The following is an 8813-nucleotide window of genomic DNA, read 5'->3' as shown; positions in this document are numbered from 1 at the left end:
TGCAGTCTAGAGGTAAGTCCAGTGATGAGGGGCTCAAGTGCAATGGCATATAGTAAAGTAGACATAGGGCATCCCTGACGCACAGAGCGGCGTATAGGGATCGGTCCTACAAGCCTCCCATTGACTTGTACCATCGAGACCGCGGGAAGTAGTAACCGGCGAATGGCATCCACAAAAAGCAATGGGAACCCCATACGTGTCGCCACCATGAGGAGGAATGGGTGTCGAACGCGATCAAAGGCACTCGTGAAATCGACGGATACCAGTGCTGCACGAAGGCGACAAACCGACGCCAGTGCAATGAGGTCACGGCATTCTCCTAGGGCTGTTTGTAAGGTGGCCCCACAACCACGTGCAGTCTGCTCAGGTGAAAGGACCGTAGGTAAGACGGTGCGTATGCGCGCTGCTAAGAGGCGTGCATAGATTTTATAGTCTGCATTCAGTAGTGTAAGGGGGCGATATGCAGAGACATGAGACCCTCCTTTCGGTTTAGGCACAGGTAGAAGAATGCCAGTGACGAATTCAGGTGGAATTGGGAAGGACGGAGTAAAGAGTTCCTGAATCATTTCCGTCCAGCGAGGAAGCATTAACGTGGTGAACGCCCGGTAAAACTCCACTGGGAGACCATCTGGTCCCGGTGATTTGTTCTTGGCCCCTTTGTTGATCGCATCTACCACCTCTTCTGCGGTGATTGCAGACATCATGGACGTTGACTCCGCTACGGTGAGCGTCCGATCAGGGGAAGGACGGAGATCATCAGGAATGGGCGTCGCCATCGGTTCATCATCATAAAATTGGCGATAATGTTCAGCAAAGGCAGACACCACCGCCGCCTGTGTTGTGTGGTGAACACCATCGGAGGTCGTGATGTTGGGGACAAAAAGTCGACGTCGATGACTATGGTCGGATGCGGCATGGATTGTGGATGGGGCTTCGTCGTGGAGGAGGTCTTGTCGTCGGGAACGCACCACGACACCATGCAGTCGTGCACGTTGAAGAGAGAGGAGACGAGCTTTAGTACGCTGTCGTTCCCTATGGGTGTCAGGTGATGGAGGGAGCGCATCGAGCTCACGGAGGACGGCGTAGTGAAAATTTGTGGTGTCTCGATGCCATGCTGCTGCGTCCTTGCCACATTGTATGAAGGCCTTTCTGATCGCCGGTTTGGCACATTTGAGCCACCAATGGAACGTGGATGTGTACTGCGGAAGGCGTCTTTCGCAAGACGCCCATGTAGTGGCAATACGTTGTCGGCAGTGTGGATCGTTAAGGAGGGAGGTATTAAGCTTCCAGTAACCCCTGCCGCGCCACACTGACTGAGGTGGCAGAGCCAGGGAGCAAATGACGGCGCAGTGGTCCGAAAATGCAAGGGGCCATCGTTCAGCTTGGGCGACTTCATTGCGAAGTTGGGCAGAGACATAAAACCGGTCCAGTCTGCTCGCAGAATGTGCTGTATAATGGGTAAAACCGGGGGTATGGCCATGAATTTTCTCCCAAACGTCCACTAGATGAAAATCTTCGATTAAGGTGAGCAGCGCCGGGCATGGCGAATAACCAGGCACTTGGTCCTGCGGATGGAGGACACAGTTGAAATCGCCTCCCATGATAAGGCGATCATAGCGGCCAGAAAACAGGGGCGCCACGTCATGTCCGAAGAAAGTGGACCGCTGCCGACGGTTCGTGGAGCCAGACGGAGCGTAGATATTGATGACGCGCGTGTCGAAGATGGTAACAGCCATGCCTCTTCCACAGGGAAGGATTGTCGTGTCCGTGAGTGGGATTCCTTCGCGTAAGTAGAAAGCCACTCCACGCCCTGATTGATCACATGTGGAAGTGTATGAGTCGTAGCCGTAGACTGGTGGTAGTGTGGCAACGCGTACTTCCTGAAGAAGGGCGACGTCGACGTCAGAGGCCCGAAGCATGTCACATAGGAGTTGCAACTTGGGTGCAGTGCCGATCATGTTGATGTTCAGTGTGGCAAACCGGTACGTTTGTTTCAGTGGTGGTGGACGCGCATCTACCATCACCAAGGGGAGGGCACCGACAGGAAGTCCCGTCCCATCAGCTGCAATGCCTCGCTTTTGATGTTAACAGGCAGCCTTGTCCGGCGGAGGCAACTCATCCGGAGGAGGGGGCGTATCTTCCTCAACGTCGTCGGCCCATGTTCCTGTGCCGTGGGTCTGTCCAATGTCCATGGGAATGGCGTCGTGGTTAGAGAGATCTGGAGTTGTCGGCGGGGAGACAGGCGTCTCAACCTGCGCACCGATCGTTACATTGTGCAGGGCGACCTCCATGGTGGTCCCGTCCTGCGAAACGTCTTGTTCATCTTGAAAGTTGTCCGCCGACCTCTGCGTCGAAATGTCGGCTGGCTGGGTGTCGTCTTCGTCGTCGCGGGTGGCGATGCTTTGAGAGCCCGTGGGTGAACGGCGACGGCGTTTGCGCCTACGTGGCGAGCGTTGTTTGCGAACGTGTTCCTCAGTGTCGGACGACGGCAAGGAGGAACGTCGACCTGGTTCGAAGGCGTCGGTGGGTACAACGAGATTGTCAAACAGGTGTTGTGAAGAAGTACTGTTCTCCTCAGCGTCCGGTGCGGGAGCCTGTTCGGCGGCAAGGTTGTCAGGTGGGACGTCTGCACCGTCCATAGGTGACTGGGACGGTGGGACGTGCCGATCGGAAGGACCGGGCGACGGACGGGATGAAACTGTAGACGTGGCAAGAGCCGCTGCGTAAGTGACCGGCAGGGCGGTCATCGTGGGTGTGACGGACGCTTCCGACAACGGGAGCTGCGCGACACGTCGTTGAATGCATTCAGACCGTAGGTGACCTTCTTTCCCGCAACCGGAACAGGTCCGAGGTTGGCCGTCGTACATTATAATGGCACGGCAGCCTCCGATACGTAGATAGGAAGGCACGTGTTTCTGCAACTCGATGCGGACCTGTCTAACACCGTTTAAAACGGGATAGGTTTGAAATTGTACCCATCGTTCGGCAACATGTTCCAGAACGTTGCCATAGGGACGGAGCGCCTCGATGACGACGTCTGCAGGTAGTTCGAACGGCAGTTCGAAGATCCGTATCGTCCGTATGCCGAGACCTGCGTGATCGACGGTAACGGGTCCGACGTTGCCGTCGGAATGACAGAAGCGCAGTCCACGTTTGGCCTCTTGAAGCACCTTGTCGCACGCCGCATCGTTGATCATTTTGACGTAGACGGTACTGCTAACTATGGACAAGTGGATACCAATTAGATCCGTTGGAGGTATCTTAACTTCATCGCGTATAAATCGTTCTACCTCCAGGGCCTTGGGTCGGGCGAAGTCGGAACAAAAGTTGAAACGTAGTGTCTTCTTCCGATAGTTGTGCGCCATGGTGGTCTAGAAGAGAAAACGGCACTTACAGCGGCTGAAGTAAACACAAACACACCGTGCGCGCCTCGCCCGCAGCGCTCTGGCGCGTGACCGCCTCGCAGCACTGCCGGCGGCAAAACTGCCACTAGACCACGGGCTCACACAATCCGAGGAAATCTCGGAAGTGACAACACTTCCTCCTGCCACATCCGCATCTTACAGTGTTGCCAGATTGTGCGTATGGCCAGACTTAGAGTTGTCAGGGGCGGTCAGCTTTATTGGCCACGTTATGTGAACGACTCGGACTTAGTCCCTGTGGCGGCCGCCCGGCGGTCAGTTTTTATGTCTAAGACTGTACATCAGTCCCCATGGTCAGTCCGAGAGCCATCAGTGTATGCAAAGGTACTATCGCGAAGGTCGTGAAACTTAAAGCGATAGACCGAGGCTGGAGTAGTGTCCTTAGGAAGCGGATGAAGGCCAAGGTTAGCATGGGCCGCTTCACGAAGCCGAGGTGGTAAAGGGTTCACACCCACTGCGAAAGTTGCAGGTAGTGTGAAGTTAAGCCACCGTAGCAAGTGCCGAAAGTGGATTAGGACGTAACGGAGAAGAGGGACGCGCCCTATACTGGCGATCAAAGGAATCATTGAAGAAGGAGGCATAGGTTGGGTGGCCACTCTTGGCAGACAAACAGCCTGCATACCTTCTGGGGAGAAAGTCACGGCAGTAGGACAGTGGCAGTTCATCAGCTTCCGATTCTCAACTGGGCTGATGTAAAAGGCGCCAGCAGCCAAATGGATGCCACGATGGTGGATAGTGTTGAGACGGCGTAAGAGGGATGGGCGTGCAGACGCGTAGAAAAAGCACTCATAGTCGAGTTTCGAACGGACAAGGGACCGGTACAAATGGAGGAGGGTGGTTCATTGGCAACCCAGTAAGTACCATTGAGACCACGTAGGACACTGAGGAACCGCGTGCCAGGTAAGGCACATGGGAGGACCAAGGGAGTTTCGTATCGAGCATAAGCCCCAGGAATTTCGTAGTTTCAACGAACGAAACAGCAACAGGCCCAAGATGTAGAGCTGCTGGGAGAAACCAATTGCATCGCCAGAAATTCATACAGACGGTTTTGTCAGTGGAAAAGCGAAAGCCATTCTCGATGCTCGAGGAGTAAAGACGATCCAGACATCGCTGAAGACGCCGCTCAGTGAGACAGGTCCATGGAGAACTCCAATAGATAGCAAAATCGTCAACAAAAAGGGAGCTGGATATGCCCGGCGGGAGACATGCCATTATAGGATTAATGGCGATAGCAAAGAGGACAACGCTCAGGATGGAACACTGAGGCACACTGTTTTTCTGGATAAAGGTGTCCGACAAGGCAGAACTCACAAGCTCCTTGAAAACCTGGTCGTTTAAACATTCCTGAAGGAAACAGGACAGGCGGCCACGGAAGCCACACGTGTAAAGGGTACGGAAGATAACAGCTCTCCAGCAGGTGCCGTAGGGCTTCTTCAAATCGAAAGACACGGCCACAGTCTGGGATCTCCGCAGAAAACCATTCATGACATGGGTGGACAAAGTAACGATATGGTCAACTGCAGAACGCCGCGCTCGAAATTCACAGTGTGCCTTCATCAGTAAATTGAGAGACTCGAGCCACTATACCAGCCGGGCATGAATCATGCGTTCTGTCACCTTGCAAACGCAGCTGGTGAGAGAGATGGGGTGGTAGCTAGAAGGAAGGTTTTTGTCCCTACCGGGCTTAGGTATGAATATGACGTTGGCTTCACGCCAATGTCTGGGAAATGTGCCCTCTGCCAAGATGCGGTTGAACTTATTAACCAGAAAGTGCATGCCTGCAAGAGGAAGGTGCTGCAACATCTGAATGTGGACGGCGTCTGGCCCTAGGGTGGATAATCGAGATGAAATAAGAACATGATCTAGCTCCCTCATAGTAAAGGCGGCAGTGTAGCATTCACGATTCGGAGAAGAGGGAGGTATCACCCGAGCCTTCTCCGCTCGTTTTCGATGCAGAAAGGCAGGGTGATAGTGGGAAGAGCTCGAAATGTCCGCAGTATCGCGGCCCAAGGTGTTGGAGATAGCAATGGGGTTACGATGACATCGTCTGCTACTGTCAGGCCAGAAATTGGGGCATGGATCTTGGCCCCAAAGAGCCTTCGGGGGTTGGCCCACACGACAGAGGAAGGAGTGGAGCTGTTAAAAAACTAGTGAATGAAATCTAGCTAGCTATTTTGCTATCCCGAAGAACGTGATGATACTTTGCACGCATCTGTTTACAATGAATTCAGTTATCCATCGTAGGATGACGGTTAAAAACTCCGAGAGCACGTCTCTGTCCTCGTATAGCATCGCGTCAGCATGATTCAGCCCACCAAGGGACTGGGACACGATGTGGTAAAGAGGAAGTGCGAGGAATGGAACGTTCGGCAGCAGTAAGGATAACTTCTGTGAGATGTTACACCTGGTCATCAAAAGTTGGGAAATCTTGTTCTTCGAAGGTCGCCAGGGAGGAGTACAGCTGCGAGTCAGCCTTAGGAAGCTGCCATTTGGGAGTGTACACAGATGGGGTAGGAGTCAGCAGACGGATAGCACACGGGAAATGGTCGCTCGAGTAGGTGTCGGAAAGAACGGACCACTCAAGACGATGGGCAAGCTGTGCAGTGCAGAAGGATAGGTCCAAATGCGAATATGTGTGTGAGGAGTTGGAAAGGAAAGTGGGTGCCCATTAAATTCACCGAGAAGCGAAAATGGGGGAGGTAGCTGCCCAATAAGCTGAATGAAGTCTGTCCTGGTGACATCGAATGACGGAGGAACATAAATGGCGCAGAGGAAAAACATTAGGTGGGGAAGGAAAAGGCGAACTGCAAAAGCTTGAAGATGGGTAGTCTGGGAGATGGGTTGACTATGAATGTAATCTTGTACGTGCAGCATGACACCCTCATGAGATGGAATGCTGACCTCAGGGGAAAGGTCAAAACGAACTGGTAAGAGATGTGAAATCCCAAAGTGATCATGAGGGCATAATTTCGTTTCCAGAAGGCAGATTACAAGGGAACACTGTGACGCTAAAAGCAGCTGTAAATCCGCATTGTGGGTCTGATGGCCGCGAACGTTCCATTGGAGGATAGTCATGATGAGGAAGAGATATAGAGGTGTCACCTCGCTGGCTACCGAGTGACAGCTTGTGAAGAGTCGCTGCTACAGGATACAGAAGCAGAAGGTTCCTGCCACATGGGTCCACAGAAGCATCGGCTTCCTTGTTCAGTCGGTCTGTGGAGTCCAACGCTGAAAAACGGTTGGTGGCGCGCGCCGTCGACACGGAGGCTGGCCGGGCTAAGGTATCACGTGGCGACACTACCGAAGAGGATCTTCGGGTCGGCGAAGGAGAAGACCGTTTGCCTAGGGTGGACTTCTTTCAGCCTCTCCAGTTAGAGGAAGACTCGGGTGTTGTTTGGCTGAAGGGATGTAGGAAGTCTTCACGGGAGTATTCCTTCTGTCCTTTCCAGCCTACTGGTTGTATAGATGGAGGCTTCACCCCTTGAGGTGATAGTTTGATGGCTTGTTACACAACTGGACGGAGGGATGGCGATGCTACCTTCACACTGGGACATTTCACAACCTCAGAGACGAATTGTAGGTCGCATGTCTGCGTGGCCATGTCCTTCATGCAGTGAGGGGTAACAAGAACAGAACTATAGGTGCCAGACGGGAGAATGCAGGGTTTTCGACTAGCCAATAACTTTCGAGCGAGTGGGTAAGGCATTTATATATTTATTTATTTTATTTATGCATTTATTTTACCTGGATTTCTTAGACAACACGGGACAATCCCGAGAGGAGGCGGCATAGCCGCCATTGCAGTTAATACAGAGGGTTGAAGGAGGCGGACAATCGCCCTCGTGCGCATCCCTACCACAGTTTACACATTTGGCTGGATGTCGACAAGACGTTCTAGTGTGGTTGAAACGATGACAATGGTAGCAGCGCATCGGGTTCGGAATGAACGGCCGGAATGTAACAAAATGGTTCAAATGGCTCTGAGCACAATGCGACTTAACTTCTGAGGTCATCAGTCGCCTATAACTTAGAACTAATTAAACCAAACTAACCTAAGGACATCACACACATCCATGCCCGAGGCAGGATTCGAACCTGCGACCGGAGCGGCTGCTCGGCTCCAGACTGTATCTCCTAGAACCGCACGGCCACTCCGGCCGGCGGAATGTAACAATTTCATAGCCTGCTTTGATCTTGGATGGAAGCACTACTCTATCAAAGGTGAGAAATAGAGTGCGAGTGGGCACTAAGGAGGAATCTACCTTTTTCATTACACGATGGACGGCAATGACACCCTGATCAGAGAGGTAAGATTGGATTTCGGTCTCGGTCAGACTGTCGAGCAGCCTACTGTAAATAACACCACGGTGAGAATTCAAAGTTCTATGGGCCTCGACAGGAACAGGGTAGCCGGGAGAAGTGAAGCAGCGGAAAGCAGTTGTGCTTCTGAATCAGAAGTAGTCTCCAAAAGGAAAGTGACATTCTCTAAACGAGTGCAGGATTTCATAGGGCCGGCAATTGCATCAACACCTTTCTGAATAATAAACGGATTTACCGTGGTGAAGGACTGACAGACTTCAGTACGTGAGACTACGAGGAACCGTGGTGCAGCAGGAAGGGTCATTGAATCATTAGCCTCGATACGTTTACGTTTCGTAGATATTGATTGTGAAGATGGCTGACTCATTTCGGGAAATTCCCCCAAGACTTCCAGTGTCTCCGACAGCACGCTTCTTCCAACTGGGACCCCCTGCACAAGGATGCGCACCCACCTTAGGTGATTGTTCACACCTCAGGTCACACCTCCCCAACACCTGACAGAGACCAATCGGCAATCTGGGAAGGTTGTAACTGAGGCAATCACCCCTCGCTAGGACAGGCCTGTAGCATGGGGTCCGTGCGAACCCTACCCCTCGACCCAAGTCTCGGAATTACTCGTTACCATGTTACCTGTTACGCGTCAGACGCGTGGGCCGGCCTTCAGGAACGCACAGGGAGGAAGAATTGAAAGAGGAACCTCAAACGCTGAAGCGAGGAAACGAGAGGAGAAGGGAGACAAGCAAAGGAAAATGGAACGGAAAACAATGGTGAGACTGTTCTCATGTCAGCGACTGACAATACGGAACGTTCCCAATAACACCCTAGATAATTTCTCCAAGGGAGGGGAAAAAGAAGCAAGAGGATAGACATGCAGCACGGAAAGGAAAGATGCCGCAAAGGCTGGGGCCCCGTGGTAGCCAAGCACGAATCCGCCAAAGAGTGGTGAGCCACCTGTGGGGAAGGGGGAGGAGGGAGGGGGAGAGGGGGAAGTTGTGGAGAGGAAGGGCAGGCACCGTTTCTCTAATAAACATTTTTTTGCCTTTAAAATTTTTCAACTTTAATAAATTGATT

Source organism: Schistocerca nitens, chromosome 6, assembly GCF_023898315.1.
Source record: "Schistocerca nitens isolate TAMUIC-IGC-003100 chromosome 6, iqSchNite1.1, whole genome shotgun sequence".
NCBI classification, from domain to species: domain Eukaryota; kingdom Metazoa; phylum Arthropoda; class Insecta; order Orthoptera; family Acrididae; genus Schistocerca; species Schistocerca nitens.
Note: the sequence above shows the minus strand (reverse complement) of the source record.